Raw genomic sequence first — 26705 nt, forward strand, 5'->3', positions numbered from 1 at the left:
AAGAGAGTTGGGAGCATAGACAGACAGGATTTGATTGGAGGAACACTTAGAGAGCAGGCCAAGATCACCCCCTGACCCCTGGGCTGCCCTCCATCCTCCTGTCCACCCTCCCACAGAAGCACCTCAGCAGGTCTCAGGTGGACACAGCAGCAGCTTCTCTCCACAACTTCACAACTTCCAGCCAGTTATTTTAGTATAACGTCTATTCTAAGAAGTCAAATGAAGTTGTTTTCTTTGTGAATGGAAGAAAAGTAAGTTTTCCACATTGTTATTGCTAAATTTATGTAGAGAAAGAAACCATGGTGGAAAGTAGGTGTTAGGTTTAAGTGACCGCTGTGTGAGTGATGATTTGTTCTATGTCTATGAAAAACCTGTATCAATCTGTATCTGTAGTTTTCTGGAGGTTGGGGAGAGAATACACAAGAGAAAACCTACTTGTAAAAGGTATTAGGATTGCTAGATGAAAAGCATTTGATTAGATTGATGTTTTCAGACATTTTGTAATTGCACTTGTTTTCTTTTAAGTATTAGGCATTAAAAACGCTTCATTACAGTTTTTTTCATTGCTCCCTCCCCATTTCCTTCCTCCTCTCCACCTCCTTAAACCACCATCACCACCCCCGCACACAAACACACACAAATTAAGAGTGTAAAATCTTCAGATCATTTGCAAATAATTATACAATTTTGACCAGCAAGAACAGAAGAGAAATCATACCAGAAAGTTAGGAATACACTTCACAGTTAGTTTACATTTTAATACGTTGCTCCTTTAAGCAGAGATTCTTAAACCACTTAAGCAAAGGGGCAAAATAATTTTCTGGTCCTAGTTTTGTTTTAAGTTCTTGAGATTTCTCTAACACGTAATCCACAAATGGAACGTGCTCTTTGTTTTTCACTGTCCTTGACAGGACGCCTCAAGGGCAACCCGGTATCAGTGTTTTCAGCACCACTGGCAAAGAGGAAGAGTTAGTCAAGGCTGAAACTGAGCCTGTGTCTCCACATGGGGCTGTGCAAAGAAATGGAGGCTACCACGCTGTGTAATGTGCCCAAGATCACTGAGCTAGCAGGCATTAGAGGGACTTGCCTTTCGTCTGTCTGCTCACAAAGCTGTGTTCTTTCCTCCACACCATGTTTCCTCTCCTGAAGAGATGGCAAGTCTTCCAGAATCCTTTCAGTAACAGGAAGTGGCAGTGGGTTGTGCCAGCGTTTTCCTGTGGGTGCTAAAATAATGCTCTTTGTTTACTGCTGCCAAGGTCTTAACTTTACAAATATGAATAACTTTACAAATATGAGTAAAGAACAAAGGATATGTGTTGCAGGCAGCAGTGAGAATCAAAACCCCTTTATTCAACTGTGTGAACTCAAGAATTTTAAAAGTTTATAGCTATTCCATGTTTCACCACTTTTTATTCTTTATCCACAACCAGTGTTGTGTTAGAATGCAAATCCTTGTGGATTATGGGCTACAGAAAAACCACCATAACCTATCTGGTCATTTCCTCTGCACAGGCCCAATAAGAGGAATTCAGACCCTGAAGTAAATTTATTGTTCTACCTAAGGAAAAAAAAAACAAACATATCCTTTTGTTTGTTTGGGAAAGTAACACAAATAAGAAACTAGAAACTTTGCAATCTCTGTTGCATTTATAGAACTTCTTGTTCTATCACACTTCATTACAAATATTTTGATTTGTGTCCTGTGCACAGACATGGAAAAGGGGGCAATTCATAATTATGTTGAGAAAAACAAGGCTACGTAGTCTATGTTTTATCTGTGATATCTGTAGAATTAGTGGCATGCCACTAATTCTAACCAGAAAAAAATAGCTTTGTGACTTGGATATTTGAACTTGGCATGCTATGTAATTGTCTTTAATCAAGATTATATATGTTGACTATCCCCAAACTAAGTTACCCACCCTTTGGGGGCAAGGATTATGTATCAGTCTAAAAAATACCTCCCATGCTATAAGGAACTGGAATGCCATAGAGATTGCTGGGGGTGAAGGAACATCACCAGCCTATTTGTCCTTTTGCCCCCACAAAGCCCTTCACACCATCAGAGGCACACAGCTGGGCACATTAGTCTCAGGTATTTGTGTGGGATTTTTTTTAACTCATGTACTGAAGATTCATTAGTAAAAATGTCTCAACGTGAATGAAACACCAGATAACCCTCCAAACGTCAGAACAGGAAATGAGAAGTATAAATGCTAGAGCTCTCTTGATGGACACAAGATTTTACAATAAATCCTTACTCTTCAAATTTGTTTTCTTTTCCCTCAAGTAGAAACAAAATGAGGGAGAGAACAAAATCAAAGCAGATAATCTCAGTGTCTGTGGTCTGGGTTGAATCTAAGCTGTGCCCTTGAAGTCAAGTCCTGGAATGACTGTAAAGACTCCTTCTCCCAACTACCTCAATGCAATCTTTTTCCCCAAAGCTTCCCTTGGCATCTCCAGTGTGAACAAATCAGAGCACTTCCAGTTGGTACGTGATAAGACTGTGCCTACCTTCAGCTGTGCCAATCAGAAGCCTCTTTGTCATCTGAGAGCTGCCTACGCCTCGGCTTTCAGGCTGGATCCTCTGTGTTCTGTGCTTTTAGGAAAGGAATGCTAAAGGCCAAGAAACCCAGTGCAGGTTCTGCACCCCAGGTGTGGTGAGGGACATCTACACTCTGCTAAGAAGGTTCCTGGAGCCCCCCATGAAGCAGTCAGTGGAAAACTTGGGTGGTGAGTCATGACCCTCTGTTACTATAGAATGGGTATTGTCTTTAACAAGAGGAGCAGGGATTCGTGAGCGTTTTCCTCCAAGGAATTAAACCCAAGGGCTTGATAAAGATTGATTTGTTGATCTTTATGATCCATGCCTCTCAAGCAGGGTTGGTAAGTGTTATCCATCTGTATTTAGCAGGAGGGGAAACGGAGGCAGCAAGCCAGAAAATAAAGTGAATTTTCCATATGACTACGAGTCTTGGCACTGTATCAATTGTTTCTGATCATTTTAGGGTATGTATGTTTGGGTAGCATAAGCTTATTGAAACAGTCTTTGCTTGGGTGACTTGATGCAACTGCCATGTTACTGGAATGATGTTTGGAAATACTAGGCCCTTAAAAATCTTTTAATTATGTACTTAGAGCTAGCCAAAAGACACAAGGACTTTTTGGGTTGTTTTTACTTTTTGTTGTGGCTGTTGCTGCTACAGTTGCTAGATAAGCACTATTAATGCTTATGAAATCACAGACTCTGGAATTAGGGGGAAAACAACCACTATGACTCATAATTTTGCAATCATTTGAAATGCCCTGAGGCTTTCAAAGTGATGTTTCCCCTTTCTGTCCTTTTGGAAATTTTTAAATTCTTATTAAATTTCATCTATTCATTCTATCCTATCAAGATAGTTTTTAACTGTTATGCCATTACTCGCAAATCTGATCAACATTACCTTCTCTCTGTCTGTAAGCTGTTGATTAAAGTATTGACGAGTAAGCCAAGTGCAGAACTATGAGAAAAATACTCTACACCGTTCACACTTGCAAATCAAGTATAAACCCTGCTGTGGTATCCTGCATTTACCTTTCTCCAGCTCCTCCACAGAGGGAGTGCAGACACTACCAAATGCCTGTGAAACCCCCAAGTCCTGTGTCTGTGACACTGATCAGTTGCTCAGTCTAGAAATCTAATCTCAAAAGAAGATGATGCTAGTTTTCTTGAGTATCCAGCCTCCTCCTAGGGACCAGGGTTGTGGGTCCTCTCATCAGCAATTCATTCCAGAGTAAACCCAGAAAGTTGCCTGACAGCAAAGTTGACCACATCTAAATCCATCTTTTTGAAAACCAGGATCAATGGTCTCCTGTCTCCAGGGTTCTAGCATTGCTCTGGTTTTCTGTGATGTCTAAAAAAGATTACTGATTATGGTTTCACAAACTCATCTACAAATTATTTCAAGGTCATAGTCCATAATTAGCCTTGATTGATCTGACCACTTGAACAAATTTAAGAGGCTAAGTGCTCTCTTAAAATCTCCACGTATCTTGAGCTTCATTTCCTTTTACTGTTACGATCTGTTACTACACTCTATCTTCATTGAGCAGGATATTTGTTTTCTGCATGATATAGTTTATGGTTGACAATATTTTCCACAAAATATATCTCTCTCTGGTGCCTTAGCCAACTTGACACTGCTCTGTGCCACACTTTTGCTTTCACGTCAGTTTGCCCCATTGTTTCTATCATTTGTTCATATCCTTTCTTTGTCTTCACTGATCAGAGAACAGTCTGGTTACAATGCCCTGCCCCACTCCTTATTTCTTCCTTGTTTACAATTCTGTCCTCCAATTTTAATTTCTGAGTGCTTTGTATGCAGTATATGCTGTATTTCCTTTTTCCAGTTTCTGATAAGCAGGAGAAGGTTCATCATTGCCATGTACTTCCTGAAACTAGCTTTCATAAGCCTACAGCCCTAAATAAAAACACCCAGCATTCTTCTCTTTCTCTTGTTATGATCCCAAAGATGTTCTCCCCAAACATTCTCTGACTTTCATATCACAGGCTTTATGATTCGCTTGACAGCCATTCCCCTCATTTATTCCTCTCACTTTTGAGCCATGTTAGAACATTTTAGCCCTTCTTCTTTAGAAGAGACAGAATTTCTCAAAACCTGGGTAATTGAAGGATCCCTTCCCAGCTATGTCCTTCCCCGGTTACCAGTTTTATCATTTGTTTTAGGGAAGCCCCATCCCTTTTGTTGGAGTAAGTGGCCTGTGTGGTTCAAATCCCCTTGGGAGCTAGATGTTGATTTAACTGGTAGGACAGGGTTGGAGGCTTGACGGCATCCCATATTGGGACTGCAAAGGATGCTGAAACTGGGAGTCCAGACAGCGGAAGTTGGGTTCAATAAGCCAGAAGTAGAAGTCTCAGCATTTTGCCCAAAACTTGAGGGGCTAAAGGCAGATATCAAAAGCCAACAAAGGTCAAGGATCAGAGGGTCAGGGATAAAAACAGTAAGTTTGGAGAGAAGAAGTGAGGCAGGACGGTTACCTTCAGGAAGCCCATGGTGGGAGGCATGAGAGCGTCACAGCCACATTCCTGTTCATTCCTCTGTAAGTTCTCCCTGAAATGGTCTCTACCCCCTTCTTTCCTGTGAGCTCTCTGGATTGCCACTCAAGTTTATATGTTAGGATCATGTGGTCCCTGCCTCCTTTGTTAGTTTTCTTCCTAACATTGCCAAGTCCCAGGAGTGTGTCTCATCCCTATAGGTTTGGGTGGTCTCTGTTAGATGACAGTAGCATCATTGCACCAAAATTGCAAGGCCTCTTAATCACCCACAGGCTGTGCTTTAGTATCTAGACATCGCCATAAATCTGACTTTTAACAAGTACTTTCTATATATCAGGCCCTATACTATCTATGGTAGGTACTATGTGCCGATTGTACAGATGACAAAACTGAAGTACAGCTTGGTTAAGTTACGGCCAAGATCATACCAGTAGAAGATGGAAGAGTCAGGATTTGAACCCAGGTAATTTGGTTGTAGAATCCATGTTCTTAGCCATCTCATCGTCTGAATCTGTTTGTTTTCCTGAGATCATTTTCCTGTCATTTTTCCTAGAGAATTATCAGGAGCTTCCTTTAGTATTATTACTTTTTCCCCCCAAACTAAAGTCCTGTTGAGTTTCACATTTTGGAGTATCATCGGTGTAAGTGTCTAGTCTTCTAATTTACTTGTTTCATTCTCACATTTCTTCGTGCGCCATCTATAAGCATCAGTTGAGTGTCTACTGTATTATGAGCAGTATGCTATGGTACTTACTCAAAGGGAGAATCAGTCCAAACAAGGGGTTCTGACTCAGAGATAATTCATGTCTTTAAGGAGCCCATGAATGTGCAAAATTTTTTCACATGTGATTTGGAGGATATATTCACAGAAGAGATCTCGCCTCATATTCTCAGAGTCTATGACCGCCTCCATAAAGGTGAGAATCACTGGTCAAAAGAGACACAGAAATAATTATAACACAGTGGCCTCCTGATTAAATCTAGGAGCCACGCCCCCAAACATACTTTCCTAACCTTTGTAAGAGATATACATTGTATATTTATGTCTATGGGGTAATTTATGCCACTGTATTAGATACAGATCTTTGTGGAAAGGGGGGAAAGTTTTAGTCCTATGGTGTATGCAACAACTGATAGCTGCTGTACCAGCACTTCTGGATTTAATAGCAAAGCATCACACCCATTACGTGGAATTGGTTTTCAAGGAAAGGACAGAATTGTGCATTACAGACTCAGAGGTTTACCATTCTGCCCATCTCAGTGAGTGTACTAGATATTTTTCTCAGAAATACAGACAGGTAGCAGCTTAATGGCCTTTTTGAAGGTGAAGTTTGTAGAATAGCATATTCTAAGTGAAAACTGATGAGGCCATCTTCCTAACATCTAGCTTTGTGATGGAGAAAAACAGAGAAGAGTCTATTTCTCACACTGTGATTTCAGCAGCACATTTTGTGGAGTTATAGCCAAAGTGAAACACGTTGTGAAATAAATGCCTATGTCCTCTCTCAATGTGATAACATCTTTGATTAGTACTAATGGTCTATGGGGAAGAGAGGAGAAACCATTTCCATCTTTCATGTTGCATGGAATCTATAGCAACCTATAACATCCATAGAGAATTTGTTGCAGACATTCCTCTGCCCACTCCCTACAATTCAATCCCCCCCCCCAAAAAAAACCCTATGGTAAGTAGCTAAAAAAGAATACATGGAATCATTAATTTAAAAAGTACAATCTTTTTCCTGCAAAGATATATCTTATAAACTGCAGAAATTATATATCCAGAGATGTTTTGATTTCTAAATTGTAAAAAAAAAGGGGGGGGGGGGTGAGAAAAAATTAAGATGATGCCAAAAGGGGACATGCAAGAAAATATGCCTAAAGGAAAAATTTAAGAATGAAAACTAGAGAGCCATGTAAACAAAATATTCACGTAAAACATTTGTTTTGGTGCCTAGCAGTTATAAATATTAGTATTATTATTTGCCTGAGCTGGAGAAGCAAGACAAGTCGCAATAATATCTATCTATCTATCTATCTATCTATCTATCTATCTATCTATCTATCTATCTATCTATTTATTTTTCAATTTATTCATTATTTATTGGAAATTATGTGTTATAGAATCTAGGTACCTTTCATTGTCACCTGTATTTCATTTTCGGTTTCCTCAGGAATATAAAGATTATTTAATCAGCTAGAACACTGGTTCAAATAAGCACAAAGAAAAGGCCTACACCAGATTCCCAGGAAGATATGAATGGAGGGGCCATAGATTCAGCAGAAGGAAGACTCCTACCATGGAGCCAATCCCTGGTTCTCAGTGGTAGTGGGAGGCTGTTGTTCTAACTCAGGAGGCTGCAGGGCCTGCAGGTGTTTCTGTCCTCCCTTGGGCTCCCCACTCCTCTCTCTAGAGGGTTGTTCTGAGGATGAAATGCCTTAATGGATGGGAAGCACTGGACTGTGGTGGACAAGAGTTGTTAATAGTTATAGGCACTACAAAGTTGTGTTTTACAAGTGTGAACTCCATTATCAGGATACATAGCTTCCAATTCTGATTCTGCTATTCTTTAGTTATATAATTTGATAAATTACTTAACCTTTCTGGGCCTCTGTTTCCTTCCATGTAAAAGAAGATTATGATTATCAGGATTCAATTATATCATGTCTGTAAAGTAGATAATATCAGGTTGAGCACATACTGAGCATATAAGTGCTCAGTAAAACCTCTAGTATAATTAATCAATAAAGCTACTACCATTGGTACTACTACCACCATCATTAATATTATTATCATTATTATCATCATCATTATCAAATACCTCTTATGGTATTTTACAAGTCTAGGATTCCCTGATTTTGCTATCCTTGTTGTTTTCCTTCATCTTGCTGCCAAATGAATGGGGAACAGAAATTTGCTTAGATCAAGAGGAAAAGAAGCATGAGAACAAAGCTAGTATAAGTCCTTCTTTTTCTCTTCTCTTTTATCTGCAACTTTTCCTGTTTGGTCTCAGGGCACCTTATTGACCTAGCATGATGAACCTGACTAACAGAGATTGGGGTGCTAGTGGAAGGACTTATGAAAGTCCCCAAATCACTTCTTTTCTGCCACTCTTTCTATCCCTTTCCCTCCATTGACCTTCAGCCACTGCAAACCCAAGTCTTCCTGTAAGAAAGGGGTGCTACGTGCTGGGCCTGCAGGACGTAGTAACTACTCAAAGATGGTACCAGCATGGTGACACCAACTTTGGCAAGAGCGACACAACTTGAGTCCCAGCTCTGAAACTTCCAGCTCAAGATTAATTTCCTTGTTAGTATAATTGGGATACTTCAAGGAAATGGTTGGAAAGACTAAATGATGGACATAAATGATATACATAAAGTCCCAAGCACCATGATAAGCACATAGCAGTTACTTAGTAAATGCCAATTTTTCCTAATAATTAATGTTTGAAATTGCCCTTAGGACCAATCTTGGCAAGAGATGACTCACAAAAACAACAGAAATTAGAGAATATTCAGTACATTAAAAATGTGTATGTTTATACTATTTGACTGCCAGGAATCTACCCCAGAAAATTAGAGGTAGGTCAAACATTTATTATATATGGGGATGCTTGTCATAATGTCATTTATAATAACAAAACTTAGAAATAACTTAAGTGTTCAACAATAGGAAATCACTTAAAGAAATCATGGTATACCTTATGATTGAAACAAGTTATCTTTAAAAATCTTTTTTTGTAATATTGGAAGAATTTGAAAATAAAATTGTTTTCAGTTAAATTTTTTTTTTAAATTGAGCACCTGACATCAAATTTTTAGGGGGAAAAATATTTATATATATAATATAAGCACATATACATAGAGTGAGAATAAAAATGGAAGGAAATATGCATAAAGTTAATGGTAGTTATCTCTACACGGTTGGATTATGAATTTTATTTCATTGTCTAGATTTTACAGCAACTTTACATGATCCTTTTTACATGAACATGCTTAATTTTGTAATTGCACATACAGAAAATGTTTTAAAAAAGAAATTCCTATGGATGGTGTAGTAGTCACTATAGAAATAGAATTCCCTCTAAAAACCAGTTCGTTTGGTGTCTAGTTTAGATTGAAAAGGGGAGGAGGAAACTTTAAAGAATGGCATATCTCCTTACCTAGTGGTAATTAAATAACCTGCTTACCAAATACCACTGCCTGGCCTGGCAGGAAAGGGCAGACCTGCCCCTAACATTTGCAAGACCCAAAGCAAGAGTACAAATGGAATATGCCCAATGCTCTTCTCTCCCCTCCCCCAAAGCTCTGTCTTGCATTGATGCCATCACAGACTGATACCCAGCTCACATGTCCAAGCTCTGTCCATTCCTCAAACAGCTGCTCCTTGGATGCTTCAAAGGCCTATGTGCGAACTCCAAGTTGCCCATCTGCTCTCTCTGGGAAGCAGGGCTAGAGCAGAGACCCATCTGGGCCCTGGAAGTGGGTTTGGCGCCACTGGGGAAGGGAATCCTGAGGTCAGGGGTGCCCACAGCTTGTGGCTAGAAGATGAGGTATTGGCTGTGAGTGGAATGTCCCTTTTATGCCAAGGACTCCTTGCCCCTTGAGAAGGAGTGTGGCAAGAGGAGACCAGAATTGGGACCCAGAGCAGAGTCCCAGTGACCTGAGGCCTAAGGATAATGTGGGAAATGGGCTCCTTGAAGCTACATTTGATGCTTCTGACCTCAATGAAAATATAAATAAGAATGAACTCTAAGATGGTGTTTCATATGCATAAAAAATAACATTGCAGAAAATCTAATAAAGTGCTTAATTTAACCATTACTCATTTGTCAGCAATAATTTCCCCCTACATCACCTCCCTGCAAAGTGTCAACTAACCATGTTTAGTTTCTGTGAGAACTGGAAACTCAATGGTGAACTTCTCTGGAACTGTAACCGCCAACAACGGTTCCCTGGGCCAGCTCTGTATTAGAAAGCCATTTCTTAATTGATTTGAGATCTGCTTTCCTGTAATTTCTACTTATGGGATAATATTGGGCAAGTCTGTACCTCATCTGTGAGACAGCCTTTCTCACAGATGCAGCCACCTCTCACACACACCCTCTTCCCTTCTACACTAATCTTCCTTGTCTCCTGTTTAGTTCTTTTTATGAACTTTCTCCACTTTAATGCCTCATCCATTCCTGAGATTCTATGAAAGAACTCCATAAATGATTCCCAGATCTTTTTCTGCTGCTCTCTCTTGACCCTTCTTTCACATACCTAATCCTGAGTCCATTGTAATTCCCACTCATACTCCATCCGCTAAACCAGTGTCTCTCCTGACTTCCATACTCAGGTTATACGTATCATCATTTTTTGTTGTTTTCTCCCCCATAACCAAGGCCTGATGATTGTAACATGCACCAACCCTTAAGCTTAGCTACTGCTTTTCCTCTGTATCCACATTACCCTGGTCCAGACCATCTTCATGTACACTGAGAGTATCGCAAGTTCCTCACCTGGTCTCCTTCCTGCCTCCCCGTACAACCCAACTCATGGCAGCGTTCCCAAATTTCCCAGAATTCCTGAGGAAGCTTTTGAAAATGGAATTGCCTGGGATTTCCCTCGGTTTTACTGCACTGGAACCTCTTGTGATATGATCCAGGAATACCTTGAATTTTCACAAAGTTCCCTAGGAGACATATGCAACCAGCCTGCAGGTCTAGAATTGGGAACCACTGTATATCACAGTCAAATTAATCCCCCAGAAATACTGACTGAGAAAATGCTGAGTGTCTCCCACTGGCTCCAAATACCATCTCAAACCTGAAGACTGTCTTTTAAAACTTTCTACAGTCTGGTCTGAACTGCTTCTGACACTGTCTCCCTCTAGTCTCTCTTCTGTAGTCAAGGTCATCTTTTTTATTTCTTCCTAACACCGCTTGAATAGCCTCCCATATGAATCTGTGCTGGCTCCATTCCCCCCCCCCCACCCCCAGCCCCTCTTCGGGAAGCCTCTACATCCTTGCTCCCTGACTTCCTGGGGAGCATGCTGTTTGTATCACTTTTTTGTCACTTAGCCTCTGCTAGCCCTAATTAGAGTTCAGAGTTGGGCACAACAGAGCAAGTGTTTAACAGCTGCCGGCTTCCTTCTGCTCCCCCTGCCCCCAGGTTTCTCCAGTCAGAGTAAAACTGAAAGGCTGGTCTGTCTCTCACTGCCTTGTGTCCCTCTCTGCAGTCCAGGGCCTTTCAAACAAGAGAAACTCGGTATTTGCCTGTTAATGACCATCATGCTTATCAACCCTTGATGTTGTTCTTGCCAACAGATTAAAATATTAATTTTTTTTCTTAAGGTTTGTACCAAGTTGTATAGAAAAGAAGAATTTCAGCCTTTGGACCCAACCCAGGAACATATAATTCCACTTGAATGAATGGTATGTTCTTTTGCCTCTGATTTATTTCTCTTTTTATGCTGATGGCGAGGGAATAAGTTCCCCACTTGATACTTTCCATCTTTTATTCAGATATCTTAACCTGAATGTCAAAAGGAAAATGTGAAATATCTTCAAGACAAAACACTCTCTTCCTTTTAACTTATTTCTTTAGGTTTTTTTTCCATTAAAAATAAAGCCAACCTGAGAAAGGGTTCAATATCTATCACAGGAAATTTTACTTACTTGAAATATTAATTGGCTTAGTATCAATTTGCCCCCATGGGCACCTTTGCACTACTGTCACCCTCAGGAAACTGTGAAAGGCATTTCCCCCCCAGACCTGTCCCCCAGGTCGACCCACCTGGTCCCTAACCTTTCGTCTAATGGAACTCCTCTTCCTCTGTGTCTAGGACAGGACAGTCACAGATCATCTTTATTAAAATCCAAGGAAAACTCAGGGTTCAATCCATAAGTAGTGAGGGCAGTTACCAGCTCCTATTTTATTTACCTCTCAGCTTGGCACAGCTTAAAAACATCTAATTGCCCCCCTTTATTTTGTTTTAATTCTTCCTACAGGCATCCCTCCAAAATGTCAGCACTGAACTAGGCACTTAAGATACAGAAAAGACACCCCACCTGTCCCTCAGCAGCTCACAGTCAAATGGTGGAGTCAGACAGATGTGCCAGTAATATTTAACAACAGAATGTGAATGAATATAAATATGACCTATGAACCAAGGTCTGGGATTAGAGAAGAGAGCAAGAGGTAGGATAAGGCAGACATACAGAGAGACTTCTCCAAAGAGCCAAGCTTGAGCTACAACTTGAATTATAAATAGAAGTGATCAAGAAGTGGGAAGGAGGAGAGGGAGTTCTAGGTGAAGCAAAAATCATGGGCATTGGCCTGTAGCTTTGCAGAATGTGGATCTTTCAGGGAAAACAAACAATTTCAAATAACTAGGGCATGGCATGTTGGAGGGTTCAATGTAACTCCCAGCCCTACCCCACAGTGTGAGGCTAGAAAGGGAAGAGGAGGAGTCCAGATCATGATGGACCTTTAATACAGATCTAAAAAATATGAATTTTTTTTTGTACAGGTAATGGAGAGACATTAAAGAATTTTGATAAAGGATATTTACAATTTTAAAAGGTCACTCTGGCTGTTGTATGGAGAAAAAAATGGAAGCGGTTACAAGTGAATGCAGGGTAGCAGATAGGTATCACAACAACCCAGGAGAGGGACAGTATCATCTGGGAATAGGGTGCTCATGTGGAAGGGGATAGATGTGGGAAATGTTTAAGAGACAAAATTAGTAGGGCGTGGCAGTGGACTAGATATAGGAGGGTTACAGAAAAGGAGGGCAGGAGTAACTCCTAGGCTTTCAATTTGCACAACGAGATGTTAAATTAGGGGACTGGAGTAGAAGTACCTTTCATAGGACAGATCAGAAATTTGGATTTCCAATACTAGTTTGAAATCCTTTTAAGAAATCCAAGGGGGTAGTCCAATAAGTAGTTGGAAGTTCAGGGAGAGGTCAGGGTTATGTGCATACATTTACAAGTTATTTAAATCAAAACCATAGGTACTGATGAGAGCATAGCTGAGAAGTAGCCCTGGATCTAAGCCCTTTAGGGAATTTCAACAGTTAATGAGTAGGTGGAAGGATGAGTAGACCCAAGAGATTGAGAACAAGAGCTAGAGAGGGGACACAAATATCAGAAGACTGGGGTATTCCAGAAGCAGTGGAAGAGAATGTTTTGATAAGGAGAAAGTGGTGAAATGCAAGTATTATTGAGACATGAAGCAGGATGAGAACTGAGAATAGTGACAGAGATGACAGCACTGTTCACCTTCACAAAAGCAGAAAGGAGTATGTAGAGGAGAAACTGGGAAGGGAAAAAATGGAGGCAGTGAGGCAAAAGAGTGCTTTACAAAATTGGCTGAGGGAGAGAATAGAGAGGGCAGTAGTAAGGGTTGGAGAATTTAAGTTTTGTCTTCTTTGTTAGTGGAAGAAACATGAATGCTGATAAGAAGAATACAAGTAAAAGGAAGATGTTGAATACTTAAGAGATGAAAGGGTTGAGGCCCAAAGCGTTGATTGAGGAACACCTTTTCTATTTCTTTCAGATACTTTCACTAAAACACTCCTTCCGAGTCTGGGGAAGAATCTCCCTGGACCCCCCTAAGCCTCTGTCCTTCCCCTGTAGGGGATTTTCTGCTGGATATTGATCGCCTGTTTACTCACTGGGCTGCAAGCTCAAGTTGGCTCTGTGAGGAAAGTGTGGTGTTCACCATTGTATCACCGTTGCCTAGCACACCAATTCTCAATTTGGGAGGGGGGCTCAAGACCATGTATACCCTTAAAAATCATTGAGGACCCTAAAGAGCTTTGTTTATGTGGGTTTAGCTATTGTTAAAGAGAAAGTCCCACACCGAAAATGGCATCACTTGTCCTAAAAGAACTGATACCATGATACCAAACCTAGAGTTAGTACTTGATCTAAATTGCAGTTTCAACCTCTCCCAGAAATATAATCTTAATCAGTCTGGAATTTTCCAGACAAGCACCGATAAGGTAATCTGTCACAAGGGCCTTCTCTATTCCCCATAGAAAGAAACAGCAATCTGCATGATAAAAAATAAAACAAAATAAAAGAAACACACACACAAACACAAACCCTTCTCCTTTTCTTTCCCCAAGAAAAGATGTCCGGCCCAAAAATAATCCTCTCTTTTCCTTAGTTAATAGCTTCCTTGTCCCACCCTTCTTCCTATAAAAACCTTCCATTTTGTACAACTATTCAGAGGTCCCTTCAAGTTGCTTGATGAGATGCTGCTCAATTCATGAATCACTTAGTAAAGCCAATCTTCACATTTACTTGGTTAAATTTTGTTTTTTAACATTATTGCCATTGTCATATTTGAAATTAAAACTGGAAACTATTTTAAACATTCATATTATTTATTTGAAAATAACATGAGTAAACCCATTTCACATTAGCATAAAGAACATATGGTTCATGAAGAATAACTATATTTTCCAAAGAAAAATCAATGAGAATGGCATTGTTTTATAATTTTTGCAAATCTTTTTAATACTGGCTTAAAAGAAAATGTCTGGATTTGCATATCTGCTTCCATATGCAGCTAGTCACAATACCACACATAATTCAAAGGTCTTAGAAAGATTTACTATACACTCATGAGAGAATGAGAAGGAAGAAGGCAAATAACATCTTCATTATAAAACAGTTTTGACCTTCAGATCCCTGAAAGGGTTTGAGGAACCCCCAGGAATCTATACTCAGAACCACTGGCCTAACCTGATGAGAGAAACATATGAATTACTTCATTAACTGGATTTTTTAATCAATTCTCAGAGTCTTCCATCTCTTTGTCATCCTTTCCAACAAAACGCATAACTTAAGGCAACATTTACGGATCCTTATGATAAAGAAATTCTCATTTAGCCAAGCTGCTTACTTGTTCAGTTTCCATCGCTTTAGTCAGTTAAGCAGCTTCCACTATGATTTTTGTCCAATGTTGAAATTATTCAGTTGTTACTGAACCCAAGTTCATATACCTGATGTTTCGAAAAGACAAAACTCAAAACAGCAGAGTTTGGAGTAAGAAAAGGTTTATTGATCAAGAAGTTGCCAAAGAAGAAGACGGGAGACCTAATGGTACCTCAGATCTATCTTGCTCTAGTCCACTAGGGGGTTGGGGAGAACACATATGTGGAAGTACTGGTGGGGCAAGTGTTCATTGGAGGACCTTGGAATTTGGTCATTTATGATAAGGGGTTCTTCCTGGAAACTTTGCTTCTAAAAGAGTTCTGGTGTTCAAGTTCCAATTACATCCAATTGTTTTGTTCCATGTGGAGGGGAGAGGGGAACGAGACTTCGATTCTGGGTGCAACTGGAAGTCAAAGTTCTCTCCTCTGCTCATGCTTTATCTGCATGACATGAGGATTTGGTCTGTTGTCTCTGAAGAGTAACTCAGTATATTGTTAAAAGGATAGGACCATTTGGAGCTAGTTTTGTGCTTACACATGTGAGATGATTTGTTGGAAAGTTTACCAAAAGTTCTGCCCTTTTGATGGTTCCCACAAAGAACAAAATAATGTTGCATAAAACATTTTTACAAGGGTATCATAAAATTTAATTTCATACAAATTAAACAGTTCAATTCCCTTGAGAAATGATTCCCTTGTTTATTATCAACAAGCAGAAGTTGTTTAAACTATGCTTTTTCCAGATGCATGGAACAATTTCAGTTCCAGAGGATTCAGGTCAAGGAACCTGGTGCCCTCAGATTCATGGTCCTGTTCCCATTAACTATGTGTGTCACCATGACCAGATCACTTCCCCTCTTTGGGCCTTATTGTTATTTTCTTCTATAAAACTAAACCCATGACTCTCAGATTTACTCATGTGAAGGAGCAATCAGAAGTCAAGGGCTTTGCCTTGAATACCATATTCTTTACTGAACACCATAAAATAATGGCAAATTTAGTTGGACTAAAAGGAACAGAAACAATTTTAGACTTAGAAAATTGTAGGGACAGAGCCAGGAGTGCAGTTTCCAGGCTCTCGGCCTCACGTGGAAAGGTGCTGGCTCAGGTAGTAAATGCCATCAGCTGTGGCTAGTTGGTCATCAGCTGTAACCAGTGAGCCACTAATTTAACTAATATAACTAATATAACTGCTGTGGCTACGCTAGCAGAAAATGGGAGCTAGCAAGAAGATGGTGGCTGAGCTAGCACGGCGGGTTGCAGCTAACAAGTGGGGTTGGTTGGTTGGCAGAAAAGCAGACAGCAGGTTGCAGATCGTGTGGCTCCTGCTTCTTGTGTCTCCAACCCAGCCACCAGCAAGATTATAGTGGTATGACTCCCCTATCCATGGCTCCATGGGTGTTCCTTTTTGGCCTCACTATGTCCTGCATTCTTATGTGGGGAGTGGGAGCTGAGACCCCGCATGACACCCTGCATGACAAAAATATAACTGTATTATAATATCCCTGTACCGGATCAAAACTAGGATCACAGAAGCCCATTAAAAAGAAGAGAAAAAAAAAGAAAAAGGTCACCCAATTAAACATGGTCAACTATTTGCAAATTACCCTCATAAGTATTTGTTTTTTACTTGTTCATTCCATCTTATTGTCGGCCATCACTTTCGGTGCCATTAGTTTTAGAGAAATGGATGGGAGAAAAACTTTAAAGAAATTCTGCCCATTAACTACCTCTGCTAATTAAGAAAAGTCTGATTTTCAACTGTAGCTGTGAAACCCCTCAATCTTGCTGGGGAATCAGCGATGGTCTGTGAAAAGAAGGTCCCCACTACTTTAAAAAGTCTCACATTCTACGCTTTTACCATATTTCTGTGGTTCAACAAAACAGCCCACCTTGCCTCACACAAATATGGTCTCTGAGAGCCCAAAGAGTTTCTAGTCAAATCCCTAATTTGCAGATGAAGTCACGCTTAGAGAGGTTCTGAGATTTCCCTCAATTCACCGGGCTACTTAGTGGTCAGGCGGGGCTTAGAACCGCTGTCTCCTGTTTCCCAATGCTTTTCTACTCAATGAGCTTGCCTCATTATTAATAACACACACACACACACACCAGTACACATGTAGTTAATTCTTTGTTAATGTTCTATCATCATTTGTGACTTAGCCAAAAATTATTTCTTCACTTGAGAATTTGACATTAGAAATCTCATCCCTGGGGAAAGAAACTTCTACCTAATCCACCTTTTTCTGTCATTACTATAGTCCTTTAGATAACTAAAAAATTGTTGTTTACAGACCAAACCCCATCTGTTAGTGTTGCTGATTTTCACCCATGATTTGAATGCTGCTGAGTCACCTTCATGGCACTGGTTCTTTATCTGAGAGATTAATTCACTCTCAATCTTTATTTACTTTGCCTTTGAACTTAGATCATGTCATAGTAAACATCCTTTGAAGTTTTACTTAAATAGTTGTTTCATAATCTCAAAGAGCAGAGACCTCTATAAGCAAGTGTTCAATGTCAAATCATAGTCATATTAAAACAAGTCAAATACGTTTATGTTCTGAGTTCACAGTGTAACATAAAAAGCCACAGAAAAGTCGGCATGTGGACAGTTATCATCTGTCTAGATGAATCCTTAGACTCCTGAGCTGGGATATCTGTTCCAAGTTAGCCTGTTTAGTAAGCAAAACAGAACTTTATTGAAGAAACTCCTGCCCCAAAAGAATTCATCAGTCACATCTATTTAAGGAGATAAAAATCAAACAAACCTTAATCAAATAGTCTTAGCTCCAAGAAGCACTGAAAGGAAACCTTATTTAAAATGAGAGTCACAGGCTTATTTTAGGTTCTTTTTACAAGAGCCTGCTTTCTGTCCACCTTCCCAAAATTAAAGCATGAGCTCCCTCTGCTGAGTGAATTAGTCTTGTGTCGATGAAACACAATCTAAAACATTTGTGCATTGCTTATTCCATTTAAAAAAAACCCTCATGACTATAATATGGAGTGGAAAGGAAAGGGAGAGAAAAGTAATTTATTAAGGTAGAGATTCTTGAGGTTTTTTTTTTTTTTTTCTGTAAGTACTGACCCCTGGCATGGCAATTCTTTGTAACCACCGATGTAATTACCAGAAAGTGTTTACAAGAATTGAAGCCTATTACCTGGCTTCAATTCTTCATAGCACTTATGTCTGAAATTATATTATTACTTATTTATTCATTGATCTGGTTATGGCTGTCACCCCTACTAGAATGTTGACTTCCTGATAGCAGAGATGTTGTCTGTGCTTTCAGCACCTAGAACAGTGCCTGGCACACAGTAAGTACACAGCAATATTTGTTTAATAAGTGGAGGGAGAGGGAGAAGCAGGCAGGCAAGCATTTACTTATAGTATCACTTAGGATTATGATTCAGAGAACGATTCAGTGCCAGTCATGGAACTAGATACAAATTTAGTAGGAAATGAAAAAAATGAGAAAATTAATGAAGCACAATGAAAAGTGTGGAATTCAAGCTCAACCTGAAAAATGGAAAGGGTTTAATCAAGTTAGACAAAGAAACAAGCATTGTGCTAGGCACGAGGGATACAATCTTTTTCGTTTTTTCAAGGCATGGACCCTGCCCTCACGAAGCCTACAGCCTGATGGTGAAGACAGATGTCAAACAAATAATCACACAAATAAACGGTAAATTTGCAACTGGGCCAAGAGCGGCAAAGGAGAGACAGATGATGTTAGAAGAGCAGATAATAAGATGCTCCAACTTTAATGGGGGGTCAGGGAAGGCTTCTCCTACCTAAGATCAAAAGATAAGGGGCAATGACCAGGTAAAGAGTGTGGACGCAGCATGTACCAAGTGCCAGAGACCGAAAATAGTGCTGCGGCTGCAGAGTGAGGGGAGAAGGCAGGTGAAGGACCACACAGCACCTGGTGAGGGAGCGTCGTCTTTGTCCCAAGAGCAATAAATGGTCCTGATTGTTTTAGCAATTTTTCAAGGATTCTAAGTTCTTTTTACTCTCTGTTCCTCACGTTTCTGTATTTATAAGATGGTCTACAACAAGTATGTGTTATTTCAGTAATCAGAAAAACAACGGAACATTTATGAAAGAGAAAAGTGTAGTCTTCTTTCCTTAATTGCCTTATTCTTTTCCAGGCTTGCAAAATATTAATGAAGGTATTTAATTTTCAGGGATGACCTAGATGCCGGCCCAGGTGCAGGACATCCCAGGAGATAACACCCCAAAGCTCTCTGAAGCAAAGACGCGTCAATCATCTGAGAGCTGGACAACAGGTCAGGAATCTGCTGTATATTCTCTTCACTACCATCTGAATGTGGCTACCTTAGTAAGGAAAGGTTGTATCATCTAATACTCCTACTGTTTCCTGCTACATCCATCTGTGTTTTTCACATGACTGAGCCAGATAGAATGCCTAATTTCAGATAATTCTGGTATAAGCCATTTACATGACCACGTTTTAAGGGGGTTGGGGGGACTGCCTTCCTGGTCCTCCCACCCACGACTCGAATCTTGTCTGCAATTTTCTGTTGATGATCTATCTGGTCCAGAATGTTCTATATTTCATGACTTCCAAAAGTGTTCTTTAACTTGTTACCTAATAAATACAACTAACGGATTCTTTAAGAATAATTGACCTGGTAACAAATACAAATGAGAACAACACAATTTACTCAACCTTTGAGGGGAATTCTATATTATAACAACTATGATATATAACAAATAGCTATATAATATTTACTTAAATAAACGTATACATAACTATAAATAACACAGCAGAGTTATTCCGGTTAATTGAGTTATTCTCAATCTCTTTGTATAAAAGAATTGTTGGTTTGTCTGTGGCCCTGTCTAAATCTTCTTCTTTGAATACTGTGGCTTTGCATTCCTGCTGGTCTCTTCTGGATCCTGTGCTGTTCACGTTCCTGCACTAGAATGGTTGCATTTCTTATGAGGGACTTTAACCAGAGAGGGTAACCTCCATCAACCTGTCTGCAATCCATGCTCACAGTGAATTCTTCAAAGATGGAATCCTCAGCAATGGCTTCCTTGGGAGACAGCTTCCCCAGAGCGAAGGTTGTGACTGTGTTTTGCCCACAGTCCATCTCTCTTCCACCTTCCTCTCACCTCTCTCCACGCTTATCAACTCTGTTCTACTTGTATCTGTACTGCAAGGGTTTTCATAGTGTCTGGCTGGGAAGATAAACATTTTTCCTGTTGCAGATATCACTGTTTCAGGAACGCTGCCTGCTCCTCTCTTTCAAAAATGCTCTACCTCGGCAACTGCCTCATCCCACAACTCACTCTCTTGCCTCTTGTCCCCCCTTCTCTAACTTCCTCCATATCGTAGTTAGTTTGGGCTGTTATAACAAAATGCCACAGGCTGGTAGTTTATTTTTCATAGTTCTGGAGACTGGAAATCCAAGATCATGACACCAGCTAGGTTACATTCTGGTGAAAATTTTCTTCCTGGTTCCAAGCTGGTGCCTTCTTCCTGTGTCTTCACATGGTAGAATGGACAGGGGAACTCTCTGGAGACTTTTATAAGGCACTAATCCCATTCGTGAAGGCTCTGCCCTCATGACCAAAGCACTTCCCAAAGGCCCTTCCTCCTAATACCCTTATCTTTGTGGATTAGGATTTCAACATATGAATTTGGGGGGTACACATTCAGACTATAACACACACACACACACACACACACACACACACACACTACTCATCCTGCTAGTCCCACCCAGCTGCAGGTACCCAAGGTGACTCTGCTTAACCATTTCTTGTCTATCATGCAAGCTACACATCCATAGTTTTCCGAATAACTTCTTCATGCATAAGTCATAATTTGAGTCCCTCCAAGTCAGAAATTAGGAGTGGCATTCAAGTGATTTTCCCCATTTGTCTTCAGTTTCTGTTTTGTAAAAAAAAAAAAAAAAACGGCAGGAGGGATACATGACTCCTGTAAACCGTTGCAGGATTTGCAAGAAAATCTTTCATTCATGCTGGCAATTTTTATTCCATTTACCTAGTTAGAGTGAAGAGAAATGTCATTCTGTATTTAAATCAACATTTACAATAAAAGCCCTAAGGTTGCTGACAAATCTTTCTTTTAGTCCTTAGGAGGTCATATTATGATCAGACTTTCAACTTCAGACCCCAACCCCATTTGGTAATTGTATCAAAAGGTGACCTGCTGAATCCTCTTACAAATAGTGATGTCAGTTTTACAAACATAATTGAATACAGAATTGTGGGATACTATGAACCGCTCATTTATGTCATTGGATACAGAGCTAGCTTTTCATTTTGCTGTGATTAGAACTGAAAGCACACAAATCATGAGGATAGTATGTAGAAATGAGACACTTTATTTTTTTATTATTATTTATTTTTTAAAAAATATTTATTGGGGAAGGGGAACAGGACTTTATTGGGGAACAGTGTGTTCTTCCGGGATTTTTCTAAGTCAAGTTGTTGTCCTTTCAATCTTAGTTGCAGGGGGCGCAGCCCACCATCTCTTGTGGGACTCGAGGAGTGGAGCTGGCAACCTTGTGGTTGAGAGCCCACTGGCCCATGTGGGAATCGAACCGGCAACCTTCGGAGTTAGGAGCATGGAGCTCTAACTGCCTGAGCCACCGGGCTGGCCCAGAATGAGACACTTTAGGTAATCAGGAAGCACCAGTGAAAGCATCTCAACTTGTCTGTCTTCTTACCTACTCATTATTAAGAGATAAAATATTTGCAGTTGAAATAAGTTTATGATTAGTGTTATTTATACTCATATAGCAAGACTATGATGTAACGTATATAGAGTTTTCGTTTAGTAGCGAATTTATTTTAATAGCTTTATGACTTGTGTCTATCCTGAACTTATATGTTTAGGTTCTAAAGAGATCATTTACTTTTTTAAAAAGTTTATACATTGGTATCTTTTATGGGAAAATTTATAACTGTAGTGGAATCCTCTGAAAAGGATTCATTAGGATCGTAAGACATAATTTCATGGTGTCAAGAGCCTATTGAATGTAAAATATCTAATTTTATCTCCACCTTATCAGGTAAATTAATTGGAAAGGGAAGTTTCAAAAGGACCAGCCTGGGGGCAGTGCCCCTATGTGGTGAAACAGATGACAAAACAAAACACTTCTTGGTTTACAAACTACACAAGAAAAATCTCTTTTTACTTGACTTTTGACAAAAAAGTGGGGTTAGCCAGTCTGACCCAAGCTGGCTTCTGAATGCTTTTTACCTCTTACCAAGAATCAAACCCACCTTCAAAGAGTAAAGATTTATTGCCATGGAGACCACAGGCTTTCCAAGAACATCCCTCCAAAGAATTCCCAAAGTGTCTTGAGATAGAGAGCACTATTGAGATAAATGTGTCATCTCTCCCAAGATAAATACTTCAAGAGGAATAACAGTTGTTTACATGTCCATCTTTCAAGATTTTGGGTTTAAAATAATCCCATAAGTTTATGGCTGTCTTTTATGTACTGATGTTACTGCTGTCATTTGTATTTCATTTGTCAACGTCACTGTTCTCATGAGCAATACACCTGTGACTAACATTGACCCTCTAGAGCCATTTCAACTCTTCAAACTCACTGCATGCTCTCTCCCACAACATGCCCATCTGTCATTGTCACCACATGTACCCACAGACTCAGATCCTTCTGCCCTACAAATCACACATTGTAATCTTGGCAGTGTGCATGCCATTAGGTGGAGGGCTTCTGCTCTGTCAGCACAGGCAAAAGTCTAGCTTTTCCAAGGCAAGTTCCCAAGATATTTCTGGATATAACCAGATCATGGGAGAGTCATGATATGTGTGGCTACTTTTCAATTTCATTTTAACTTTAAAATGCCTTTTTATAATGAGAACACTACTGGACTTAATAAGATATAAAGGGTTTCAGTAGTATATATTGCCTTTAAATGAAATGCTTTTTAATTCTTAACAGAAGGAAAACGACAATTTTTTTTCAACTGGAGCAACAAATACAAACCTTAAGCCAGAACAAGTCCTAGTTTCTGTTTTCATTCCTGTCTCCAGAAATGTATAAGAATATGAAACGTATGATGTTCACTTTCATCTGTTTGATTTTAGTTGCTTTATTTTTATCTTGAATTAAATTCAAATCATAAAAATAGAATTTGCAGCAAACATTTTATACATTGCAATGTGAAAACAATAATAACAGAGTAAATGTTGATCTGCTTTATTAGAGAACTTCAGGAGACTGCATTATTTCTTTATCCTTCTTTTTCAAATGCTCTGAAAACCTAGGTTCCTTGGAATCACAAATCATATCATTTAAAGAGACTAATAAGCTTATTGTACAGGTAAGGAGATTGAGATCCAAAGAATTGTAATTATTTAAACATAGTTTCACAGTGAATACAGGTGGCAGAACCAGGACCAAAATAGGGAAATCAAATAGCATATTCTTATATGCCCACCAAGAGGGGGCAGCAGAGGCCTTCTGTCCTGCTTTCATGTATTTTATGTTGGTTTTTCAAAGTGGCGTTTTCTCTGATGCGGTTTCTGAAGTTTCAGAATGCAGCAAGAAAACATATGTTATCAGTTCTTGTGACAATGAGTAATTAGGCAGTGGCTGGCTAGGTGGTGTCTCTGGGGCCTTCTCTCCAGCCTAGAATATGCACATCCAACATGGCGGGAGTTTTGCTGTCGCACCCATCAGGGTCCAGTGGATGGCAGCACCTCTGTTCCTAGGTTATTACTGAGTCTGGCAGCTGTCTCTGCAGGAAGCTGGCATTGAAAGCACTGGAGCTCAAATCTGGATTTTTCAGTGAAAATCTTTTCCACTGGTCAATAAATTAAGCGACTAGAAACTAGTTAAGCAACTGAAGCTAGAAAACTGCCAGAAATTATTTACATTTCTAAGCAACCACCAGCAATCAGAGTCATATTATCTGCATGGCTGTGGGGTTGTAATGAGGAGTGGTTGGGAGACGGAGATGAAAGATAAAATCAGAGTGTGAGTGCAAAGAACTAGCCTGAACCAGCTCCCTCCCCTGTTTGGGGGTACTGAGGTTTAGGGAGTCTCCCTCTCTAGTCCAAGGCCCTCAGGCTCCTTTACCAGGCTGTGGCCCCAGGCTCCTTTCCCACGCTGCGGCCTGGTTCCTCCTGTGGTCCTCTCTGCCCTCTCCTGGTCCACCCTTCCCAGTCCCTTACCTGGGACTCAGACTCCAGTTTCCCTCAGTGAAGGGGCATTGTGGGGAGGAGTGCATGTTCAGGCCCTTGTCCTCACCCCCCACTGAAAAGGCAATCCTGTGCCCAGCTCAGCATGGTGGAAATGGATTTTATCAGCCTTAACCTCTTCTTATCCAGCAATGCAGATTAGTTTTCAGGGAGCATAATAACACCTCTTTCTATGTGTCCCATGGAGTTTGCCCTGTCAACTGCAAAGCCACTTTTAGAAGTCCAAGGGGTGGTAGGCTTTTCACTGGGTACAGGGTCAGGGAAAGCATGGACTGAGAATCAGTATTGGACACATAGGTGTCCTATACACATATAAACATACATACAGAGGGTGCCAAAAAATGTGTACACAGTTTAAGAAAGGAAAAAACTGGATTAAAATTGTAATGCTCAGTATATACCAATAACAAAAGATGAATACAAGTCGTGTATACATTTTTTGGAACCCCTGGTTTTTGCACTTTCTCATTAGAAAAGTAAACATGTCCTTCAATGAACATTTGACCAATACAGAAGAATATAAAGACAAAAAGAAAAATCTCCTGTAAACCTACCACTCATATACATCAAAGTATTTTGAAAATATTAAAAACTTAATTCTCATGTAAACCTAAAGTAAGCGCATGTCAAAGATTTATTTAACTCACTAATGAGGGAACCAGCGAGATGATAAAACTGAATGAAAGTGAACTTGAGAGACAGAGTAAACAGGCATTGCAAGAACAATGAAAGAAGATGTTTAGTTTAGATACAAAACTGGTTAATATCTTACAGAGAATAAAACTGGAAACTTTGAGAGCAGAAATAATCTAATTCACAACTGGAAAAAGATCCACATGTCACAGACTCTAGGCTGTAATCACTAGCCAATAATAACTTAAAGAAATGTTCTCCTAGGTAATCAGACTATCATCGGGTGGATCTGCTAGACTGTTGCAATAAGACACATAAAGGACAATAAGCATTCTTTGGCCTTTTTTCCAAGTCTCAGATTTTTCTTAACATACCATTATAATTTTAAAAGATTTCCTTCCAACCTTAGAGTTGTTAGTGTATATATAAATATGTGAATAAATAAAACATATTTCTTACAAAGTGAGGATTATGTTGTATATATAATCATACATATTTCTCTTTTCACTTAACCATAAACTTTACTCATCTCACTAAATAGTTTTCAATAACAGGGTTTTTAATGGTTATTCGTTTTATTCAAATGAATGTGCTGTAACTTACTAGCCAATCCCCATTGTTGGGGGTGAAAATCATATTTTAGTGAATATTCTAGTTCAGAAATCTTTGCACACATTTCCAATTATGTCCAATTCGAATTGATTCCTAGAAGTGAAGTTTCTTCAAATTTTGCATACTTAATACTAATGTTTAAATTTACCCTCAGCAACTGGTATAATTAAACCCATTTCATTACACTCTTACCAACATTGGATATTATATATTTCCAATCTGTAATATTTATAGAAAAATGGTATCTTGTTATTTTTCATCAAAATTACTTTAATTATCGATGAAGTTATACTTTTTTCAGATGTTTATTGACCATTTATAGTTCTATCATGTTTTTATGTCATTGAAATCTCAGAAAATGGACACTAATGAACACACTTAAAGAACAGAAATGTAACAAAAGGGCAGCTGGAACCCTGAGGGAAATGTAGGGGGAAAGCATTTTGAAGCTGACCCCTGTGGCTGAAGCAGAAGGACTTATATAACATACAGTCATATGCACATGAATCTTCAGGATCCCAGGATAACCCACCACTGTACACCTAGACCACTGGGGGAGAGAGGACAGAGAAGTGGTCACATTTCTTTCCCAGATTACAGAGCCTCTTTCTACCACTGGCATCGACTGATCTGCTGTAGCTGGGTTGATTATTGGTCCATGTAGGTATACCAGATAGCAGAAGAGAACCTTTTATTTGAAGAACTGCCAAGGAGTCATACCCAGGATCACCGGAAGACATCAGCAAGGGTCGGGAATACTCACTACGTAACTGGTTACACAGAATCACAGAATGTAAGAATCGACAGCCCTTAAAAATCTCCTTTCACATGTTGTCCCCTTGCCTGAATGGGACTTTGTCCTCACTCCACCTCCAAATTTAGAATTCCAGATGAGGTGACACTATGACAATAGTGTGTAGGAGTATTAGTAACGGCAGCTTGCTTTTCCAGGCACTTTTATACGCATGACCACATGTGGTCCTCTTAACAGCCTTAGATTATTTATTTGGACTAAACCTTGTTTCAGAACGAATTTGAGGCACCTTAACGAACCCCATTAAGTTGGCATGGATGTCTCCATCTTAAGATGAGGCTACTGAGGCTTCCAGAATGCTTGTAAACTTCCTGAGGTCATATAGCAGGTCGTGGCAGAGCCAGTATTCAATCCCAACCCTGTGTTCTACCCTACAAGTAACCCCGCAAATATAATCAAAGAGTATGTCACCCC

At 39.7% G+C, this 26705-nt stretch overlaps 1 long non-coding RNA gene across 1 annotated transcript; it reads left to right on the plus strand.

The window, feature by feature from the left end:
- Positions 1-100: 100 nt before the first annotated feature.
- Positions 101-24738, plus strand: LOC308498982. The gene is made up of 6 exons (XR_013993536.1): positions 101-251; positions 2607-2733; positions 11401-11481; positions 19185-19286; positions 21502-21673; positions 22068-24738. It is a non-coding gene; the product is annotated as an uncharacterized lncRNA (long non-coding RNA).
- Positions 24739-26705: the final 1967 nt, after the last annotated feature.

This window comes from Rhinolophus hipposideros (genome assembly GCF_964194185.1).
Source record: "Rhinolophus hipposideros genome assembly, chromosome: 6".
NCBI lineage: Eukaryota > Metazoa > Chordata > Mammalia > Chiroptera > Rhinolophidae > Rhinolophus > Rhinolophus hipposideros.